The sequence below is a fragment of the Manis javanica genome, chromosome 16 (genome assembly GCF_040802235.1).
Source record: "Manis javanica isolate MJ-LG chromosome 16, MJ_LKY, whole genome shotgun sequence".
NCBI lineage: Eukaryota > Metazoa > Chordata > Mammalia > Pholidota > Manidae > Manis > Manis javanica.
Window position 1 is genome coordinate 31,845,482 of NC_133171.1, and position 21,809 is coordinate 31,867,290.

The 21,809-nt window shown below is 38.5% G+C and overlaps 2 long non-coding RNA genes across 5 annotated transcripts in view; one reads left to right on the forward strand and one right to left on the reverse strand.

The window, feature by feature from the left end:
- The window catches only part of LOC140846705 (uncharacterized), a 111,729-nt gene that overhangs the window by 4,099 nt on the left and 85,821 nt on the right, over positions 1-21,809 (forward strand). The gene's annotated exons all lie outside the window — the stretch shown is intronic.
- LOC140846706 (uncharacterized) lies at positions 10,674-21,745 on the reverse strand. Its single transcript, XR_012126100.1, has 3 exons — positions 21,079-21,745; positions 19,303-19,571; positions 10,674-15,880 (listed from the first exon to the last, which is right to left on the reverse strand). It is a non-coding gene; the product is annotated as an uncharacterized lncRNA (long non-coding RNA).

Below are 21,809 nucleotides of genomic sequence, written 5' to 3' on the forward strand. Positions count from 1 at the left end.
GGCTGCAGGTAATCCAGACAGACACTGACCTAAGCAGCAGTGCTGGTAAGCCTTACATAAGGGGAAGTGTTCTCGAACTGTTTTCGGAAAACATTTACTTAACTAAAAACCTACGGTAGTCATGCTTCTCCCCTACACTAACTCAATTGTGTTTTAACTGGGCATGTTCAACAAACATTGCAATGTCAGTGTATTTCTGTAGGTCATCTCAACTTCGGAAGACACTGAATAAGGGAAAATTACTATAGAATCATGTCAAAATTTCTTCTGTTTAAAGGTAGTTTTCATATCATTGTTCCTTGAATCCTAAGACATATTAATACAAACAGTAGATACTCAACCAGTATTTGTTTGGATATGATCAGGTTAGTTTCTCACCTAATATCCTTTTGGGGCATCACATTCCCAGGTGTATCTATTTTCCTGTTTCCTTTATGAGATCTTTTTAGTTTCTCAGTCTCCACAATGATGCTGTTCACTGGGGTTCTGTCCCAGGACCTCCTGGTACTCCTCTGCGTGCTCCCTGGGGTTTTGCTTACTTCCTTGGCTTTAGCTATGACTTCCCTCCCTTCTCAAAACCTATTTGTTAAATGCCTAACATATGCTAGACACTCTGCTGTATTACTGAGAACAACATACACATTGTTTCTGCCTCCAGTGGAATGTATACAGACGAGAGAGAAAATAACAAGTAACTAAGCAAGAATATAAGTTGTAATATGTGCTGAGAAGATAAACTGCCTAGCTGGGGTGACTTATTTTAGACTGGAAATTCAGGGGCAGTGTCTCCCAGGAGACCCAGACCTACATGATGAGAATGAATCATGGAAAGAGGGAGAAGGAGAGAGATACTCTTGGTGGGAAGAGTTTGGTGGTGCATAAAGAAATGAACGACCTGAAGGGCTCAACAAAATAAGAAAAGGGAAGAGAAGCAGGAGTCAGCCTAGAGATCTGGCAGCGACAAGACCATGCAGGACCTTGTACGCCATAAGAATTTGAATTTTATTTTAAGGACAATGAGCAACAGCTGCACAACAGGAAATACATGTTCTAAGAAACTCATTTTTCCTATTCTGTGGATGATGGATTAGAGGGAGTCTTAGAGTGGAATCAGTGTGATGGGGTGAAAAACTTGAGGTTTCCTACGTTGCTAAAGGGAGACCAATGATAGCATTGCCTATGATGAGGACAGTGGAAATGGAGGAAAGTGGGTAAATCAGAGATATCGAAATAGAATTGAGAAGAATTGAATCACAACATGCCCCACAGCTTCGAAGAATTGCTGTCACTGTACTAAGATAGATTTGAGGCCATTATTATAAGTCTATTTTAAACCATAATGCTGAATTGTCAGTCACACTGACATAACATTCCACAATTCATATGACCATTTTCATTAGCAATATGTTTGTAAGGAATAAACCAGGGGCTAAAAGAAATAAAGGTGCTCAAAGTATGCTTGGAGAAAGGCACTATTTCTGAGGATTTTAGGATCATAGAGGAGTGGGAACTCCTAAAAATTGTATATTCAAATTCTCAGAGAACAAACTCTTGAAAGATAATTGTAATAGTAAGACAAACTAAAATTTATTGTGCCCTTATTTTCCAAGTTGTGCTAAACACATGTTTGCATTTTTTCCTGAACTTGTTAGAAAAATCAGGCTCTGAGATAGAAATTGGTTAACAAAGTTGACCCATAGTGGGTGATATCACTTGAGATAGCTATGTAAGGAAACATCTACATAAAACATCTTCAATATTTTCATGTATTAAACTATCTTTTTATAACTTTTAACATGGAGAAAATGCTTATTTTGTAATGTTACGTGAAAAAAGCAGGATACAAATTATGTAATTCGTAAATTACAACCAAGTAAAAGTATGTTAAAAATAGAAATAAACCAAAACATTAATAGTTAATAGCATTGTTATAATTGACATCTGTGTGTTTTGTGGGTTTTACTGGGTGATCTAATTTCTTTCCAAGAAACATGCTACTCTTAGGGTGGCAGAGGAAAGGGGGGAATGGTGCTGGTGGTAGTGGATATTATATGAATATTTGAAGAAATTTAACTATATCCAATATTATTAAGATTTTTAGAATTTCAGGGAATATTTTCAGAAAATGAGTGGCATATTAATATGGAAGCAATTTGAAGCATTTAATTTTATGATGACTCTTCAGAAGTAGAGGAAAGGGTACTTGTGCAGCATTTGGAAATTAGAAAGTTAGAATTTGTTCAGGAAAAGATTGTTTTGATAGGTCTGAGGCCTTGTAAACCGTGCAGCAGAAATGGAAGCACCAGGTTATCCTAGCCTGATGCTAGCTGCTAAAACATCACAGCCATTCTTGTTCTGAGCCCGTATTTCCAGAGAAGTAATTTGCTTTTAATGACGATTTATTTGCCATCAGATACAAGAATGTAATGCACAGCCGTGAGAAGTTCCCTGAGAACTTGAAAAAAAAAATGATTGTCTTCAGAGAGTTAAACCAGAAACTCAGCCACAATGAAGGCATTTATATGCCATATCCATGTGGCTATAAATCAAAAGATTGCCATAAATATATGACAAAAATTTGGAAACATCTAAAGCTTGAGTCAAGGTGGTGAGTGTAATTGAAGGGAAATTCTATTGCAATGTGATTAAAAACTGAAAGTGAATCAATTTATTGTATCTTGATTGTAAGAACAGAAGAAAAGTGATGATTGGGTGCACAGAAGTGAAGTCTAAAGATTTGAAGGTTGTCAGTGTTTATCCAGCTCTGGCCAGAAAAGAGGCTTTGAATTTGTATACCATGAGCATGCTAGCAGGTTGTTACAGAGATAGTTCTTATAGGATTGTACTGTAACATCAGCTGACATTTAGTGAATGCTTACTATGCACTTATTAAGTATAATTAATAAGTGCATATAAAAGTATAATTAATACTTTTATAAGTCTCTCCAGATTGATATTATCCCCATTATAAAAATCAAGACATGGAGTGTCAGAAAATTTAAGGTCACACAAGCATTATGTGATGCATCTGGGATTCAAACCCCAATGGCTTGAATGCTAGAGTCTCTGCCTCCGCCACTCTGCTAAGTTCTCCTTGCCTTGAAGTATCCCTTAATGTTATTTATTTCCTTATGCCCTGGTTCTTTACTCAACAAACGAACTTTAATTGTTAATTTGGATTCTCACATATTCTCATCCTGGGGAGAAATGACTCCATTACAAATGTATTTGCATTCTGGCTTATATGTCTTCTTTCTGTGAGTTTAATAAAAGTGAATCATAAAATATGATTATATAGTAAATTGCTGAAAACCCACCCATCCCTCATTCTCATGAATATTTCAGGAGGGAATTGTCCTCCAGGCCAGCGCTCCACGAAGTGCAGTCTGTGAGCTCATGCCCACTATGAACTGTTTGTTTCTAGTCTGAGAAGAGAGATGTGTAGAAATTGAGAGCAAGCATTTAAAAACTTTTATGGCAATTCGATAGGGTGACTGTCTATTGAATTTACAAGATTAGGCTTGTATTTTTAAGTAAGTATTTTTTAAAATTGCACTTTCAAGTGATTCATTTTTATGAAGAAACACTGCTCTATAGTATGAAAACTTTGGAAATTAGTTATTATGAAAGGCATTACTGTGGGCACCTTTTTAAGTCTTTCATGAATGAAACCATTCCATTATCTTTATGATACTATTTATTCCTAGTCTGTCCAGCCTGCATTGCTTTCATCAGGAGGAAAGAAACCATTCAGTTTTTTTGGCTTTTTTTTCAATAATCTTTAAATAAGACCTTTGATTGTGGTTTTACAAGTATATGAACATGTATTTGTTGATATATTGGAGTGTACCTGTCAGGACAACTTGGAGTCACTGCAGCACACACTTGCATAGAGCTTGAAAAGGAAGCTAAAAATGTTATTGACATCAGATAACAGCCAGGAAAAGTGTGTCAAGAAACTTATAGATCAACTGATTTATAGTCTCTGGGAAATCCATTTTTAACCTAATTACTTCTTACTGCTGTTTAAGCTTTTTTCCTTTTATTTGGTGCTCACTGTGTGAATTCACTGTTTTTACAAGTAATGATGGAAATGGAACTCAAAGCTTTATGCACAATTTGTTCCCCAAATAACTCCATTTAAGTCCCTTTTTACAAGTATCAGCGTGATGCTTTTAATTAATTAGGAATGGCTTTAAAAACTGACATGACAAAGGAGTACTTATAATCACAAGGTATTTTTCTTCATTAGCATGCTATTTGTAAATATGAATTGATTTTGATGAAATTGTACTAATTCCTCGCTAATAGACCTTGTGAACATCAGTGACTCATCTCTCCAGTGTTCTTTTCACTGAGAGGGAACACAGTGAGCAAAATGATCTATTCTCCACCCTGCCGGAGAATCTTACCGCCTTGGGTATGTTCTGCCCAAAGCTGTTCACCGTACTCCTTAGTACTCACTCTGTGCAGGCTTCATGATAAACGCCAGGAGCTCATCTGGCAACCTGCTGACAGGCAAGGAAACTCCCTCCTTGTCTGCATTTCTTGCTTTTAACTGTCTCGTTTCACTAGTTCTCTGGGGGCTCCCTCTACTTTCCTGCCCTACAGGTATTGGTATTTTTAAGGCTATTTCTTACTTTTTTCTCTGCCATTCTTAAACTCTATAAGTCTTCTTTGGTTTCAGCTTCCACACATTCAATGATGACTCCATGTACTTCCGTAAAGATTACTGTCTTGCATTCCAGATATGTATTTCCAGAGATAGATTCCAACTACCTCATGCTCAGCATGGTCAGAGCTAAGCCAAGAACCTCCTCCCTTCCACTGTGAGGCCTGGTCATCTTACTGTTGTCCTGATAACCGTGACTCACGCCTCTGTCCCTCACACGCCCAAGCCACAAACCTGTCACACTACAGTCTCCCTTTTCTTTACGCCTTTCTGATTTACCACTCATTTCTGCTGAGTCTATGTACTGAATATATCAGAAATTATCCCCCTCCTTTTACTTTTTTACTGTCAGTCTTCCTCTGATTTGTTCACTCCCTGCCTCCTTCTTTTCTACCTACTTCCTTCCTTATTTCCTTTAACAGTATTTACTAGGTTGTACTGAAAAAGCTTGAGTCAATGACTTCTAGTCTTTTCTCCATCTAATCCCATCTGCATTTAAAACATTTCAGTATCTTTAAAAAAAAAGCAAATATGTTTTCATCATTCTCCTACTTAAAATCCTCCAGTGGCCCTCCATTAACTTTCAGAGAAAGTCCAAACTCTTTAGCAAGATGTATAAAAGCCTTCAAATCATGCCTTTGACTTACTCGTCCTACCTAATCCTGTTACTCTTCTAGCCTTTGAAACCAATTGTGACTTCCAAAATATATGCCAGGCTTCCTCAGACCCCCGTGGTCTGCAATTCCTGGAAAATTTTTTTTCTACTTTCCCTAAAGTCCTAAATGAACTTCTATGAGGTCTTCCAGACCTCCCCATCAACATGGCTACTCCACTGCCTGTGCTTCCATAGTACCTCGTCCATACCTCTACTTGCAACATTCATTGCAATTTGATGGTCATTTTTGTAAACTCCATCTCTTTCCCTCATACCCCATGAAGCTTTCCAGGCAGAGGCCATGTCTGTTAATTTACGTGTGCCTAAGATAGTACTTGGGCCACAGTCATGAACAACTAGCATATTTTGTGCTATTACTATTTCATGCTTGATTTAAGGATATTTTGCAGGACAGTGCTAGTGTTTGGTAGGCACAGAAACCCTGAGAAATAGCATGCAGCAGGCTATGAGATTAGAAGGTGACATCAAGAAAGGGATGATGGTAACAGGCTGGTTTATCTTGGATAGTATCACCTGACAGGACAGATTGTTTACTATCTTTTTTTTCCCTGTATTTGAGAATTTCTTCTAAAGGACTATTAATAATTTACTTTCTCATTACTTTTTAGAATAATCTTACTTTTTGTTCCTTGAAATAAATAGCAAGATAAAAGAACTGACAAATAGTATCAGTGGCTCAGGAATAAATTATTCATCTAGTACAGATGCACCCAAAGTGACAGTGACGTGCTGATCTCTTTGGCAGAGGCTTTGCACAGAGAATTCTAGACTTAACTTCCCCTCTGCCATTTGGGCACCATTGGGCAGACAGAAACCAGGCTCTGGGAAGATACTTAACATGGCAGACTCAAAGCAAGTTTATTGTAATATTTTAAAATTGTTATATTGTATTAGTGTGATTAGGCCTTCAGACCTGCAAAAATATGAACTTGATGACTGGACTAACTTTTTGGCAATTTAAGGAAAACACTTCCTTTGTCTTTATTTTGTTGTTTGGACCAAAGAAATGCTAACAAATCTTACAGTTTAATTGAGAAGAGTCTGGCATGTGTTCTGCTGACTGATAGGTAATCTCTACATACACTAAAATTACCAATGAATGGTAGTGACAGTTATTTAAGCCCAGATTTTTGCAATACTTTTAATAGTCTACCTTCAGTAACATCCTTTTGGAGACGGGAAAATCCTGGCAGTTGCCTATTCTGCATTTAGGGCTTACTTCACAATGGTGAATATTTGTGGTAGTTGCATCCTATTTAGAGTTTTATCCTGTAACCACGCACAAAATTTATGATACCATAGAAATCATTAAAAATAGCCCTTCAAGGTTCATAATTATTTTTTATTCTTGAACCCTTGGCTTCTACACAATAATCTTTCATTTTAAAGGGCTTTTATCTTTTCGAAGCACTCTAACTACATACCCAGCTTCTCTGCCTGCCATAGTCAATATAGAAGAAAATGCAAAGTGTTTATATCTGCATGCCTTTTTGGAGGAGCTGAGATTCAGAAGCTGTTAGAATGATGAAAGGCAGGAAATGCAGTAAAGGGTTGGAGGATGGTGTTTTTCCAAATATAAGATGATGAAAGGGTTTTAGAGTCATGTAAAGATAGACCTAGAGAAGCAGAGAAGATTAACCAATTATTCCCCAGGGAACAGAGCTCTGGATAAGTGACTCATCCAAGTGCTCACCGAAAGTGGCAAAGTCATGTCAGAGCCAAGAGGAAGTCCTCCTAACCGGAACGTGCTTTGCATTTCCAGGCAACCTAAGTCTCCAAATGATTTCCTGTGTATTATCTGATTGCACGTCATACCAACTCCAGCAAAGCCTTGGGAGGAGAATTGGCTAAACCGTCTCATGTAAGGAGGGGTTAAAACACACTTGATAAACGAACTAGTCAAATGTGAAAGCTGCTCCCAGACTCACTATTCTTTTCATAAAATCGGGATTGTGAGTCGATTAAATAAACACTCAAATCTTCTCTGTGGCTCCCAAGCCCTTTAGAAGCACCCACGGTGATTCTTAAAGTCTTCCAGGTGCTGTAGCTCTAAGGTCACTCATCATTGGTAAGCAGAGTGACAGCATGTCCTGGGTAATGTAGGGTAGGTATGTCACTCCGGGAGACAAAATTACTCATTTTCAAAAGTGCAGTGGGGCACACACATTTCTCTGTGGTTCCAAGAATTAAGATTGCACTAGCAGCTGCAACAATAGTAGTAACCCAGGCTCCAGGCCACTCACACAAATCCGTATCTGAAGAGACAGGAGAAAGGGGGACACTCTTGCTGACAGTAATTTCAAGGATTTTACCTCCTGTGGGTCTAGATCTACTCCAATGAGTGTGGCAAGAAAACCAAACTCTTAAATGCTCTGGTTTCCAGGGACCTCCTCTAAGTTCCTTGTCGTTACTCTGAAAATCTGACTCAGTCCTCTAATGATGGAGATGGTTGCCATGGCGAGTCATAACTGTCCCTTTGCCTATCTCAGGGCAGCCTGTAAGTTTTCTAGAGAGCCCATTTTCTTTGCTGAGCCAATTATGTTCTTTGAAAAAGGGAGGGTCAGTTAGCAGTCCTCTTCTATTGCTAGAAATGAACAGTAATTGTACTGGGGAGTAGAAAGATTAGAAGAGAGGGAGGTGTGAGTTTTCTAGGAATACATTGGATCACTGCTACATTGCTTGACTCTGTTCAGATATGACCACATGTTGACAACTGTAGCACAAACCATACCATGTTTTTGAGAACTATCCATGCTCCCTCTAAATTTAAACAATCTTCTCCTTGTATGGTCTGACAAAAATTGCTGTGAGCATTTACTATGCACTGGCACTGGCCTAAGGTGGGTATACGATCATGAAAAAGATGTCTTCAAAAGTGACCCATATGTAAACAGTTACAATATCATGCAATAAAATGTACGATAGATGTTTTCCGTTTTCCGTTGGGGGCTATGGGAATCCTGAGGAACAGTGCCTAATTCTGTCTAGGGGGCTTGAATGTGGGGGAGAGCTGAAGTTAAGACAACCTTCATAAGGAGGGACTAGAGTCTGAAAGAAAGATTGTACAAATTTCTGGTCTCAAGTTTTAGACCAGATACTCCTGGTATTATTGTATTTGGATAAAAAGAACACGAGTCCTTCTCACATGTATTGAGATTTTCAAGAGGGATCAGATGCTTGACAAAAATAGAGAAAAATTCTACTGTAGTGAAAGAAAAAAAAAGACTGCAAGTGTAAATTGTAACTAGATACACTTCTGGTGAGAAAAATTGTAGTCCTTTCACTGCCTCTGCTGAGAGGAGTCTACCATCTGTTAATGTGAACATTTGTGCTTCCAGTATTCTGCTTTAAAAAGAAATTAAATCACTGTACTACCAAAAAAACCCCATATAGTCTGTATCTATGGAAATTTCTAGATTGATAACTGGAAATTTTCAGTTGTGCTTATTAGTTTCCTAAAATAAGGCCAACTGATGTGACATTACTAACTTTGATGCCCTGCTATTATTCTTTTATCTGCTTTAAACAACTATAGCCATTGCCTTTTAAATAACCTGAGTCAAGTAAGTTAGTTGTATCCCATTACAATTAGATTCTTACCAACAAGAACTCTATTTTTAAGCCTCCCATGTAATTGGTTATTTATAAGGAGGAAGCACATTGACATTTGGCTTTCATTACTAAGCATGGAGATCAAAACTGTGAAACCACTCAGCTGCCCTGGAAGATTCTACTCAAACTCAGTCGCCAACAGTGTCTTTTAAAGGTAGGGCTTTGCAAGAGGTTGTACTCACTAAGTCCTATCACATGATTACTGGGGACTTGGTTAATTAGGCAAAATATTTAGTTTGAAGTTGAATTGTGCATTTTGAGAAAAAAACATATTTTGGATTTAACCATATATACGCAGATATACTTTTTCCTTACTACTTTGAAGCTCTGAGGACCAGTTTAATAGATCTAAGAAATTTATATGAAGAATTCTATGCTAAATTATTTATATCACATTTCCCAAGAATATTCATTACAAGAGTCGTGGCCATGGAGCAATGTTAAGGATAATGAACTTTACATGACATGATCTTAGTTTTGAAACAAAATTATTTGTATGTACATAGAAAAAAGTATGGAAAGAAATACATCAGAATACATATAACGGCTGTTTCTGAAGTAGCACAGATTATAAACACTTCCTCTTCCAAATTATCTATAGTGGCTTGTATTGCTTTCATATATATATGAAAGCAATCTTAAACTATCAACACTTTTTTAAAAGGCCAAGGTAATTATGATCAACTATACATATCCAATTAGATTCCCAAAGCAATATTAACTTCAGGTTATTGAAAAAGATTTATGGTTCACTTTTCAATTACGAGATTGACTGATTTTTTAATTATTAAAAAATATGGATTTTTAAGCTTTCCAGTGACCAGATATTACATTACTACATAGCATAGCATTACTGGATGTGGGTTCCGACTTCAACATCTTTTGATGATCAGATTATAAATTGTGTGACCACAGTTTCCCCAATCATCTGGGATAGGCCTGATGTCCAAAATTTGTCTTACCGACTCACCTGATATTTGGTCTGCAGAATATTTTCACATTTGTATTCTGTACATGGGGGATCCAGATTACTTCTTAAGAAATTGGAACTTTTTTAATAAAAAAGAAATTATGCACACAGTTCTAAAAGTCAAACAAAATCAGTAAATTTACAAACAACCTCCCCATCCACACTGGCACCCCAAATGCAACAACGGAGAGAACCATGGTTAACAGTTTTGAAGGCTTGAGGAGCTCGACTTCCCAGCCCTTGGACACAGGTCCTGGGTGTTCTACCCACCTTCTCTGCCGCCGTGCTCTCTCGGGGTCGGTTCGGTTTATCCAAAGAAAGTTCCACACTTGGTAGCTTGCCTCTCGGCTGCCCAGATGGATCACCTCAGCCTCTCTCAGCTCCTTTTATCCTCCTGGGGAGGGGGCAGGCCTTTCCTTCCGGGTAGAGGGTTGATCGAGTTATCTCTAAAGGAACTTTCTTTTCACACTTCTCAGTAGCAATCCTGGAGGGGCCCTCAAGTCCCTTTGTTTTGGATTAAAAAATCAATCATGTGGATTATCTCTGTGATTCCTACTTCCCAATGTAAAAATCTTTATTTACGCCTTTAAATCTTGTCACAATAATTAAATTAGGAGTGTGTTTATATTAATTAACAAAATTAATATTCAGTGAACCTTTTCTGTGCCCTGGGCTGTGTTAGGTGACGGGAATACAAGGAAGGAGAAGACAGGGTAGGAGGCTCCACGTAGCTCAGTCTGATGGAGACAAATGAGGAAACTGAGAGTCTGTCTCTGGGAAGGTGGCACGCGCGAGTTCTATGTCTGCAGCGTTTGATGGGTGCCCTGCACCTCTCTAAGCCCTTTCTATACATTCACTCATTTAATCCTTACAACAACCCCATGAGGTAGGTTTTCGGATTTCTTCTCTTCACAGTTGAGAGAACGGTGGCGCAGAAGCTCAAGCCGAAACCTGGTTGTCCGGTTGCAGGTTCTGTCTTTTAAGCACCATGAAACACTGCAGTTTAACAAATAGTCGCTGGGCAAACGGATTAACAGTAACACAGAAATGGCCTTAATAGGGGAAATACAAGGGCTAAGGGAAATCAGGGCGGGGAATCGGAGACTGAGGATTCAAAGAGGGCTTTCCTGAGGATGTCCGACTTCAAGCCTGAGTTGTGGAAGAGAAGTGGGTCTGGGAAAATGGGAGAGGGGACGAGACAGAAATGGGGAGAGCATGGTGGGATAAACAAGTCCCTGATTGTGAAAGAATTTTTGTATTCCATGCTAGGGAATATGAAAAGCATCCAGAGAGAATGGGAAGCCTTAAATAGTTTTAAGCAAGAAAACCTTATGTTGAATTTGTGGCTTTTTAAATGGTACTGGAGAGCAAGAAGGGAGGTAACCTTGAGGCGTGCTGTAGCAGAAAGACACCTGGCTGTCCTGTCCTCGCTCCCACTAGTCTGTAACTCCTGAGGGCACTGTGTAAGTGTGATCAGTCTTAGCATCTGAGTAGGGCAGAGCAGGTGCCTAGCGGAAGAGGGTCCTCAAAGTTTTTGACAGAAAAAAGGGGGAAAATCAACTACTACTACTTTAATCCAAAACTTAAAAAAATTCTGGCACTATCTTGAAAATCTTTCTTTAATCACAATTTCAATCCATAATGCTTAGAAGTCTTAAAAGACTTTGGATCACTTATTAAATGAATCACTGTCAGGAGTCAGTTGGAGACATGAATCTGTGGCAGCAGGGAAACCAGGGTTATGTGGGAAGACCTCAAGAATGCTTCCTAAATACAAAAAACTCCAAATAAATATTGGACTGTGGTTAGAAGGTTTGATTATCTTAGAAGTATGGGTTAGAACTCTGGAACTATTTTCTGAATATTATTGAATAAGAAAATAAGTAAATATATTTTGTATAATGGAACCAGGCTTTTCACTGTCAGAAAAGGGGAGTTCCAAATACGGAACATGGGAAAGCTTAGGATATCAGACTGGATTTCAAGGGCACCTGATGTCCAGATTTTGGTTTCTAAAGAGAATTCTCTTCTAAAAGGCAACAGGCTTCTCTGTTTCCAGGGCTGGGGCTGGGAACATTCAAAATGAGTCTAGAACATTTTGAGCTAGAAATTTAAAAAGTACTCAAACATGACACGTCATGACAACTGAATACAGTCTATGACCTGTGATTTTCTTTTACTATAAACAATATTATTGGAACTATTGGAGAAATACAAATGCCTGTGGATTAGCTAATATTATTGTTATCAGTGCTAATTTCCTGATTTTAATCATTGTACTGCAGTTATGTGAAAGAATGTTCTCATTCTTGGTTTTTAGGACTCTGAAGTTTTAGGACACTAGGAGTTAAGGGCACCTTATCTGCAATTCATTCCCAAATGATAGTTTAGAGAATTAAATAATAAGTGCTAAAAAGATATCTGTCTCCTTCTCTTGATGCCATCTCCCTGCTGGAAACCTGGGGAACACCGTCTCTTGAACAACATGTCATTTCCCTACTGGTGAATACCCTGGCTCATGTTCTGAAGAATATTTAATGGTGATGATTGGGCACAACCCTGCTGAGATAAGTGCTGGAAATTTGCATGTACATTTAATGTCAGCAAATTTTTTAAAGTTTCCCCAATATTGTGCAAAATACTTTCAGAGATAATTTATCTTTATATCTGACTAATCTCCATTTGGCTGTACAGGGCTAGCCTCGGGTAAACTCTGATGAATGCAGGTGAGAGATTTATCTGTGACACCATATCCGCTTTTTGTTCCTTTAAACCCCTGCCTGGGCCTGCCTGTGTTCCTATGGCAGGAACCCTCTCACCCTCCCCTTCACTACGGCCCTGGCCCTTTCTCTAGATTCTTGGCAGCCGAGGTAATCCTCACCCAGCGCCACAGGTCAGGATGGTAGTCCTCCCTGTCCCCTTCCACAGGCACAAAAATGAATCTGTAGGGTCCCTATTCCCTCAGGGTTAGGATGGACTGACACAGGTGTTAATGGATTTAAAGAGAATGAAACAATTCTGGCTGACTGTACTCAGCTTGTGGTTTTATTTTTTAATATAATTGATTACTTTAAAACCTAATTACTGTTACCACTAAAGATAATAATAAATACATCTTCAAATGTATTATATACCAAACTTAACCAAATTGGAGATGATTAATATGTACCATGTTTAACCCTTTTTTATGCCCAGCTGAAATTAAGGGGCTTTTGGGGGGTTCTGACTCTATTTAATAAAAGATTATCTTGTTTTTACATTTCTTTTAAAATTTTTCATTGAAAAAGAAGTAAAAGAAACTAGTTGAAGATTCAACTAATCCTGTCAAAGGAGATTGAATTCAACTAATTCAGCTAATCTGTTGGGAGCTCAGCCTTGTGGCTCCTTCCTCTGGGGTGAAGAGGGGCTCTCTGAGGCAATGATATTCTGCCTGACTTTGGGAAACACTTGGGGAGTGTTAAAAGGCATGTTAATGCAATGCTGCATCCCCAGAGATTCTGATTTAATTGGTCTGGGACTGGCATCAGTCAGCATTGGTGGTTTTAAAAGCTCTGAAGTTTTACTGGTATGGTTCTCCACCTTTTTCAGGCATTAGAAGCACCTGTAGGGTTTTAGGGCTTCATTAATACCGGGCCCCACCCCTGAGTTTCTGGTTCAAAGTTTCTGGGATGGGACCTGATAATTTATGTTTCTAACAGGTTCCCAGGGCATGCTTATGCTGCTGGTCCAGGGACCACATTTTGAGAATTGCTGCTCTAGTGAAAACTAAAAAAATCACTGTTAGGTGACTTTTGTCCCACCCTTGAAATACTGTCTTGCCACCCTCCTTTTAAAAAATACTTTTTATAAGTACTTTACAAATATTTTTAAAAGAATAATTCCTAATTCATTCCACTTTATCATTATCGGTCCATGAAGGATCTTCTTCTTTTAGTTTTTTTTTAAAACTATTTCCCTTAATTCCCAATCCTTACTCCCATTCCATCCTCCCCCACCAAAAGCACTCCAGCTCATTTTATATGTGACGTTTTATAATTATGTGGAAATACAGTTTAAAAAATTCCACCTAAAGTAGTAACACCAATCCTGGGAGTTACAGTCACAGAGAATTTCCTCAAAAGAAAATTTAAGTCTCTTAAATTTGAAGCTACAAAAAGGCCTAATACTGCTAAGACTATCAAAAATGCTTTATATCCTTAAACATTAAATTTATTATTACTATTTTTAAAGAAATGATATATAAATAATAATGAAGGTTGCCTTTTCTTGGAGTGATCCTCTTTTTGACAGAGTAGGAAATTTCTTTAAAGCATTATAATCCTTGAGGATGAAACACAGCTCACACATATGTTTCAGTGGGGAAACACTGTACTTCATTCATCAATTATCTTTAAAACTGGATAAAATAGTGTGGATAAAATATAAACGGTGATTTGCTTCCCATGGAGTTCCTTGTTCAGAGGTTTTCTAATTCCACTCTTTTGATCCTATCTTTTTATATATTTCCCTCCTTCAGCGAAGTTAATGAGATGTCCTTAAACCTTTGTGACTGGCTTTCATATATCAGAAAAGCAGAGTAATAAAATGACCTGTGCCAAAAATAAGCATCTGTAGATTTTTAACTAGCCATAATGCCCTGGAAGGATGTCCAGCTTTCTAATCCTTTGGTATGTGTGGGGCACAGTCCTTGTGACTAACTCATCACAGCTACTCTAAGGGTGTTTGTGGTGTCACTCTGCATATCAGACTTATTTTATAAATATTTCCATATTTGTATTAACATTCAATTTATCTCATAATATTAACCTTTGAGAAATATTAATGACACATAATTGACAAAAGCCATTAATTTTAGTTATGGAATAAGTGAAACTTATTTACTATCCACTTAAGAAAGTGCATATTGCTGTTTTTAATCCTTTCAAATCCTCCTTTGCCCACAGACATCATGTCCTGTTTATATCTTATTGCTCTATAGTATTTGATGCAATGCTATATATAAATGTTTTATAAGTAGTGGTTGAACTGACTTAGACCCCAATTTTTAGACCCTCCATTTCTCTGCTTTGACATTCCTTCCACTCAGTGGAGAGAAATCTTATCAGATGCAGAAGCTCTCTAGTAAAATGCCATCAGGAAGCCATTTTCTCCCAGGTTAGAATACTGCAACCCAGGAGAGACTGCAAGGTATCAGATGTAGTGGCAAAATGTATTATTTTTCTGTTTCCTTCCAATTACACTGTTGTTAAACCACCTCCAAATGAAGCATTTTTAAAAATGTAATTTCTGTACTTACTGACATGTATTCAATTTGTGATGGATGGTGGTTTCTGCATTCAAAAAACGTTTGTGCAAGAATTTGCTACATTTTGTGTAGTTAAAAAAATTCCTTAGTGTACTTCCCCACACATTTCTCAATACAACTGCTCATCAATCTATTTATGTGGTTCCTTTTCCAGCTTTGAAAGGTCATTTAGAATTCCACTCCTGCCCTCTAAAGTAATAAGTACTTATTCCAGTTTCTATTATCTGTATATGTAATCATCATGCGCTCTAGTCCATCGACCACCCAAGTGTTGAAAATGTTAAGTGGCCTCGTATCCAAGAGGAAACAATGCATGCTGTATAGTTTGGTAGGCAAACCTTGCCCAATGTGAGTATGAATCCCCAGCCCAACTCTTTCAAATAGCCACATGCCAGCCTTTATTTTTTCATGTAATTAATGTACATAATATGAAATCAAGATATTAATGGCAAAATGTATTTACTTCATTGTTTTCTTTTAATTTCTTGAGTATTTTAAAGGAGAAAGTGGATGCTAATAGATTTTGATGCTCGCATCTGAGCAGTAATTCTTCAGAGGCACGGTCTGGTGATAATAGTCCTGCATCTTCTTCCTCCTCCTGTGTGCTATTGGAGGTAGGCTCACATCAGGAAGGTAATAAATTTCCTAATTAAGTAATAAGCAGATATAATTTGATCACTATAACAAAACACCTATTGTGTATTATCCCATTTTTTCCAGACAATATTTTTTGATAGCTTGTTCCCAAATAGAATGCAATTTATGGGACCTGGACACCGATTTAACATGGTCATATGTTTTGGTAACATTTGTAGCAATGGGATATTTTAACTCATTAGTTAGGACTGATCTTTGTTTCACTCTCTGACTTCCTTTCCACCACACTTGCCTTTCCATTGGGTGATATGCAGTGACTTAAGGCCATTTTTAAGATCCAATCAAGAGGGTGGTGAATAGGGAGTGTTTTTGTTTGGGTTTATGGCATGTATTTACTTGGTTTACAATTACTCCCATAGCTGCCTTGGTGTAGAAATGGCTTCCAGAAACCGTCCTGTTGTGCACTGTGCTTAGAGCCATACTCATGGAGCCACGGGCAGGTCCTGTAGCGCCTTGTGCTGGTGGGATGTGGGCGCTGGAGGAGATTTGAGAGGTAGGGGCCCGGAAGCTGGACTGTGGAAAACTCTTACAAATTAAATAACTGTATGTGAAAAAAAGAACTTAAGAGAGGTCTACCCAAATTTGATAATGTTCCTGAAAATTGTATGTCATCATTGATAACAACTTGACTTGGGATGGATGCCAAAAGAAAGTTTTTGAAATGATCAATAATGAAAATTATTTTGAACTATATATGCTAGATGACTGAATTCTATTTCTCTTTATTCTTTATTAACTACTACATAATTGTTATGTGAAGAGGCAAAGAGAATACAGCCTAAAAAATGTAGAAGAAGGTGTAATAGGGATGTGTCAGGAAATTAATTAATAAAAACACTATGCACCTTTTTCTGGATTTTGTGATATCTGTGGCATTCGCATATTTTCAAAGTTTATATATTTTTTCTATTCTACGTAAATGTCCATTTCCATAATAAATTTGTATTTTTAAAAAATTGTTTTACTTAAAGAAAATCCCCAGACTGTGTAAGTTCCAGGTCTTACAAAACCTGTATTTGTGCTTGATTCCACCCACTTCCTACTGTGTAGCAGTGATAGAGTGATCCTTGGCCTAGGGTAGATCCTGATCCGTCTAAGCCAGTCCCCTTCTCTTGCCTGTGATTGGTTTAGGGGTGGACAGTCCCTCTCTGCATTGGCTGTGGGCAGGGAAATCATGTGGCCATAGTTGCTGCTGACAGGTCTCAGTTCTAGACCAAAGCCAACCCAAGAGATTGAGGGAACACTGGAGCAGAGGGAATTATACTTGAAACCTGCTTACTTTTGGATATGGAGCATGCAAGCTCTTCACCGTTTAAAATAGAATCAGGTCTTTTGTAAGCAAAGCTAATCCTTATATGTTTTTTGAGTAATTTAAAATGCAGAACCAGTTTGAAATGTAAACACATGAAGACAAAATGTGCCCAGTTTTTCTAAAGGATTTTCCATCTGTGTGGAAACCATTCTAATCATTACATCTTGGACACTTTAAAACATTGAAACCACAAATAGTTTCAATTTGGATATTTTAAGTTACTACTAAATTTATTAAAAAGCTGCTAATGTATTCAATGTGAAAATAAAATTAGGAATAGGAGAGAGTAAATACATACATACTTCCAGAAATTTTGTTATATTGGTATAATTTCTTCTGGTTATTTTTCTATGTATATGTTTTATTTGAGAAAGAATCACTATCATACTTTATATATAATTTTATATCCTGCTTTTTTCTCTTATTCTATATGACTCCAGTGGTTTATCACAGAAGGGCCTCCATCTCACAGATTGAGGGGTTTCTTTTCATGTCATAGTCCATATGAATGGCACCCCCTGGAGTTGTGCAGTGAGCAGCCTGTGTGACTGAATGAGGCAACCATTTGTGTCTGGGTGCCTGAGTCTTCAACGTAACCTGTAGCATCTTTTTGGCCCATCCATTTTAACTGTAGACTTGGGAATAAAAGGCAGGGAAAACCTCTCCTGGCTGCCTTTCAGTAATACCATATAAATTCAATATGTAGTCTTTGTGCCATTTTCTAAAGCTGGCTTTGTTTGTAGCTGTGTCCCACAGCTCTCCTCTTACAAGGATAATACACCTATATCTTTTCTTCACCTTGGGATAATCTGCTGACTTCAGTGGATGAAAAAGAGTATTAAGTAAATTAACCTTACGGCTGTTTTAATGATTGCATTTCAGCATGACATCATTTTGCATGGTTCCAATTTGGCTTCCTTCTGCCAGTTTTGTTTGGACTGACTTTCCTATCTGCTCCTTTCAGGAATCTATACTGTTATTATCCTTGCCTTGTCTCCAGCAACAGTTAATTTTTTCATGATTATAATTTTCTTTTTGTAAGAAAGTGAAATATCATTCATAATCCTATAAAGGTATCTATAATGGTGAAAAGCCAAATTATATCATTTATATGAGAAAACGCAATGTTTCTCTAGTGGAAATGCTAACTTAGCAGTAACTGCAGACATATTTTACGCTTAGTTTATAATTTTTAGTCCTCTGATATTTCCTGCTGACTCCTCACGAGCATATACCTTACCAGTAGGATGTCAGTGGATGAGCGATTACTCCGAAAAACGAACCTAGGTCTCTGCTGACAGCATGAACTTGGGTGCCCAGGACTGTGAAATTCATAACTCTTTCCCTCTACCCTTGGTTCAAGCAACTTTCTGGGTGCTGACTTTTGTTTTATGCAAACAGAATTGGCTCCTCAGACCAGCCTTTAGAGAAGTGCAGCAAACAAGGCAATTTCTTAAAAGGCTAAGCCCCTGCTCCGCAGATGGAGAAAAAAGGGGGACGGTTACCAGGGAGAGAGGTAGGAAGGAAAAGGTGGCAGAAGGGGCAAGAGGGGGAGCAAAGGAGGGCAGGCAGGGTGAGAAAGGCAAATCGATGTGGGCAAATCCTTTTGCCTAAAAGTTTGAGAGACCTTATCTACTTGACTGATGTAGGAAATTATGCTTTACCAGATTTGATCTTTGTAATAATCTAATACTTGTCTTGCATTAAGGCCATCTTATGTATCAAATATTAGAAAGAGTAGATACTAATTATAATATTTTTTGAGATTCCAGAGAACCTGAGTGCCTGTCAAAATTATTTGAAAGCTCTGTAAAGTTACTAACAAATATTTTTGTAAAACATGTTCTTCACTACAAATCCTCTGTGGAGAGTGCCACCAAAGGGGTATATTCATCTTATTTTCAGAGAGCTGAACAGGAGTGGGAGATAAATTCAGCGGGCTGGAACTATCTGCACTGTTCCCTTCTATGTTGCTAATGTGTTTGAAATTTTCAGTGGCTCACTAGGCTTTATGAAACCCATGTACAGGACTGGGTTACCCAGTGACCACTCTAGCTTCAAGATGGGAAAGAGGGGGACACGAGGAAGTCATACTTACCCTTCTGCCGGATGCCTTTCTTCTCTCATAGCTGTGCTCCTGGCTGGGATGAAGGGGTGGATGGAAATCATTCAAGAGCTGCAGTGTTCTCACCAACCCGCTGGCTCCTTACATGAACAAAGATGCTTTTCTAAATCCAGCAGAAATCTGACTCTCTGGATGATCATTATTATACTTGTCAGGAACAGGATCATAGCACATGAACTGGCAATGCTGCTGGGAATTGTGAGTCACTCCTTTCAGGTTGTTCCTGGTGTTGAAGCGAGTCTCTGCAGAGGAAGAAGAGCAATCTGTCATGTGCGCTCATCACTGTCCTCATCCTGTCTACGTGCTAACTTTCCAAGAGACCATCAATGTGTGTGAAAAGAGCCCTTGTCAAATTCCAGGAATACGTGACCTTGGACAAGGTCGCTTAGGTTCTTGGAGCTTTAGTTTCCTTGGCTAATAACAGTGGAAAATGGTTCCATGGAGTTGGCACCGAAATTTAAACAGCTAATGTATGGAAAGTATTATGCAGATCTAAATGTAAAAATTGTCTTATAACACTGTAGACATTAGTATAAGGCATATTGGATATTATTCATATCCTCTATATTTGCAAAAGAATTTGAGATATCTACAGTATAGTAGAGGAGAAAGGAATGACTCATAAAAAAGTAGATGGCCATCCAGAGGGCATTCATTCATTCAACAAATATTTGTTGGTCACTGTTTTATGCAAAGTCTGTGAGGCACTGTGGTGATACAAGGGTATATGACATATGGCTTGTCCTTATATAATTTATAATCTGGAAGGGAAGACTATATATATATATATGTGTATATATATATATATGTGTGTGTGTGTGTGTGTGTGTGTGTGTGTGTGTGTGTGTATCCAAGCAGTTCACAAGGAAACATGTGCTGTGTGTAAAAAGCATACATAAGGTAACTGCCATGGCAGTTCAAAACAGAATGGTCCTGAGGAAGGCAGCGGAAGCCAGGCCCAACATGTGCTGAGTTCGCATTATGTGCCCTGCTCTATGTATCTGTATATTCAGTGGGGACCCCCAGGCAGCAAGAACTACCTGAGCCAAGGTAGGGAGCAGGAATCCATACACAAGATGTGGCAGAGAACAACTAGCTCAGGGGGAAGCAGCACCCTAATAAGTATAATTGAAATGAGCTTGACGAATTGTGTAGGTTTAACGTCATGGGTGGCTTTAAATATAAGGCCAAAGTTTGGTCTTTGTCTTGCAGATATGCAAGTAATGCTTCCTCTGGAAGCCCTTAAGAAGAATAAAAATATTTTCTGGGAAAAATTTTTGTTCTGCTTATAGGCTTGTAAGTAGGCCACTCCTGTATAGAACTGAAGTAGCTCTGAATCTGGGTGCTAAGAAAACAATTTTTCATTTTTGATAACAATTTCGCCTTTATTATGTGCTCATCTGGAACTCAAAGCTTCTGAAAAATTTGTAAGGCAATAAAATGTAGTAGCTGAAACTCTTGGTACCAGTGTTTTATTTACTGGTACAACGGAAGAGTTTAAACAACTGATAACTGAGAGATCCCTTGGCAAGGGAAATGTCTCCTTAATATTCCAGGTACTAGAACTCAAACTTGAACGTTTATATAAGTCAGGGTCCTAGTCAGGATAAAAGAAACCACACCAATTCTTCTAAGAGACGATTTATATAGGGAATTGGTTATATCGGTTATACAGGAATTGGAGGACTGAGAGGGCAGAAACAAAGCTAACAGAGAGAGTAACTGCCAGGAGCGGTTGGCACCACTAACCGGGTGGTGGCGGTGGTGTAGGCCTGGGTGGCTCTTGGCACCTAGAAGCGTGGGGACCTCTGCGGTGAGGAAGCTGCCTGTCTGGAGCTGGTGTCTCAGAAACTCAGAGGAGAGCCCACTGGGGCTGAAGCCCTGACTTCAGAAGATGCCGGTGCTCTGACGGAACGCCAGGGGGGTTGTTGGGTGAGATGGAACCCAAGTGGAAACTGGAACCAACTGCTGGGGAGAAGAGCCGCATCTGGGTGACGCTGACAGAAGAGCAAGCGCACTGGGAGCGCGGTCCAGCGTCTTCCTCCTACTTTCTCTTCTCTCCCTAGTGCCCCCTATCGGCAGAACCTAACACTGAACCGGGCGGCAACAAGTGTGATTACAGAGACCCGGCTTCAGCATCACAAGGCCCAACACAGACGGGTGGGTTTGATGCTAAGAGATTATTAATAATCAGTACCACATGCATGCAGTTGACCAGGATAACTTACTTACAATAGAGATTCCTGAGATCCATATCTGAAATTTTGATTCAGTAGTTTTAGAGTGTGATCCCAAAATCTTCGACTTTTGAAAAGGAACCTCAAATAATCGGATCTTCAAATCACACTTTCAGAAAGGCTCTTCTAATTTTTCCAAGCTAAATCCTTGAATTAAGTTCAAACAAGAGATTGTGAAATGCTCAGTTCCACTAATTTAGTTTTCTGAGACAATGAAGCTCATGAATTAATTTTGCATCCTTA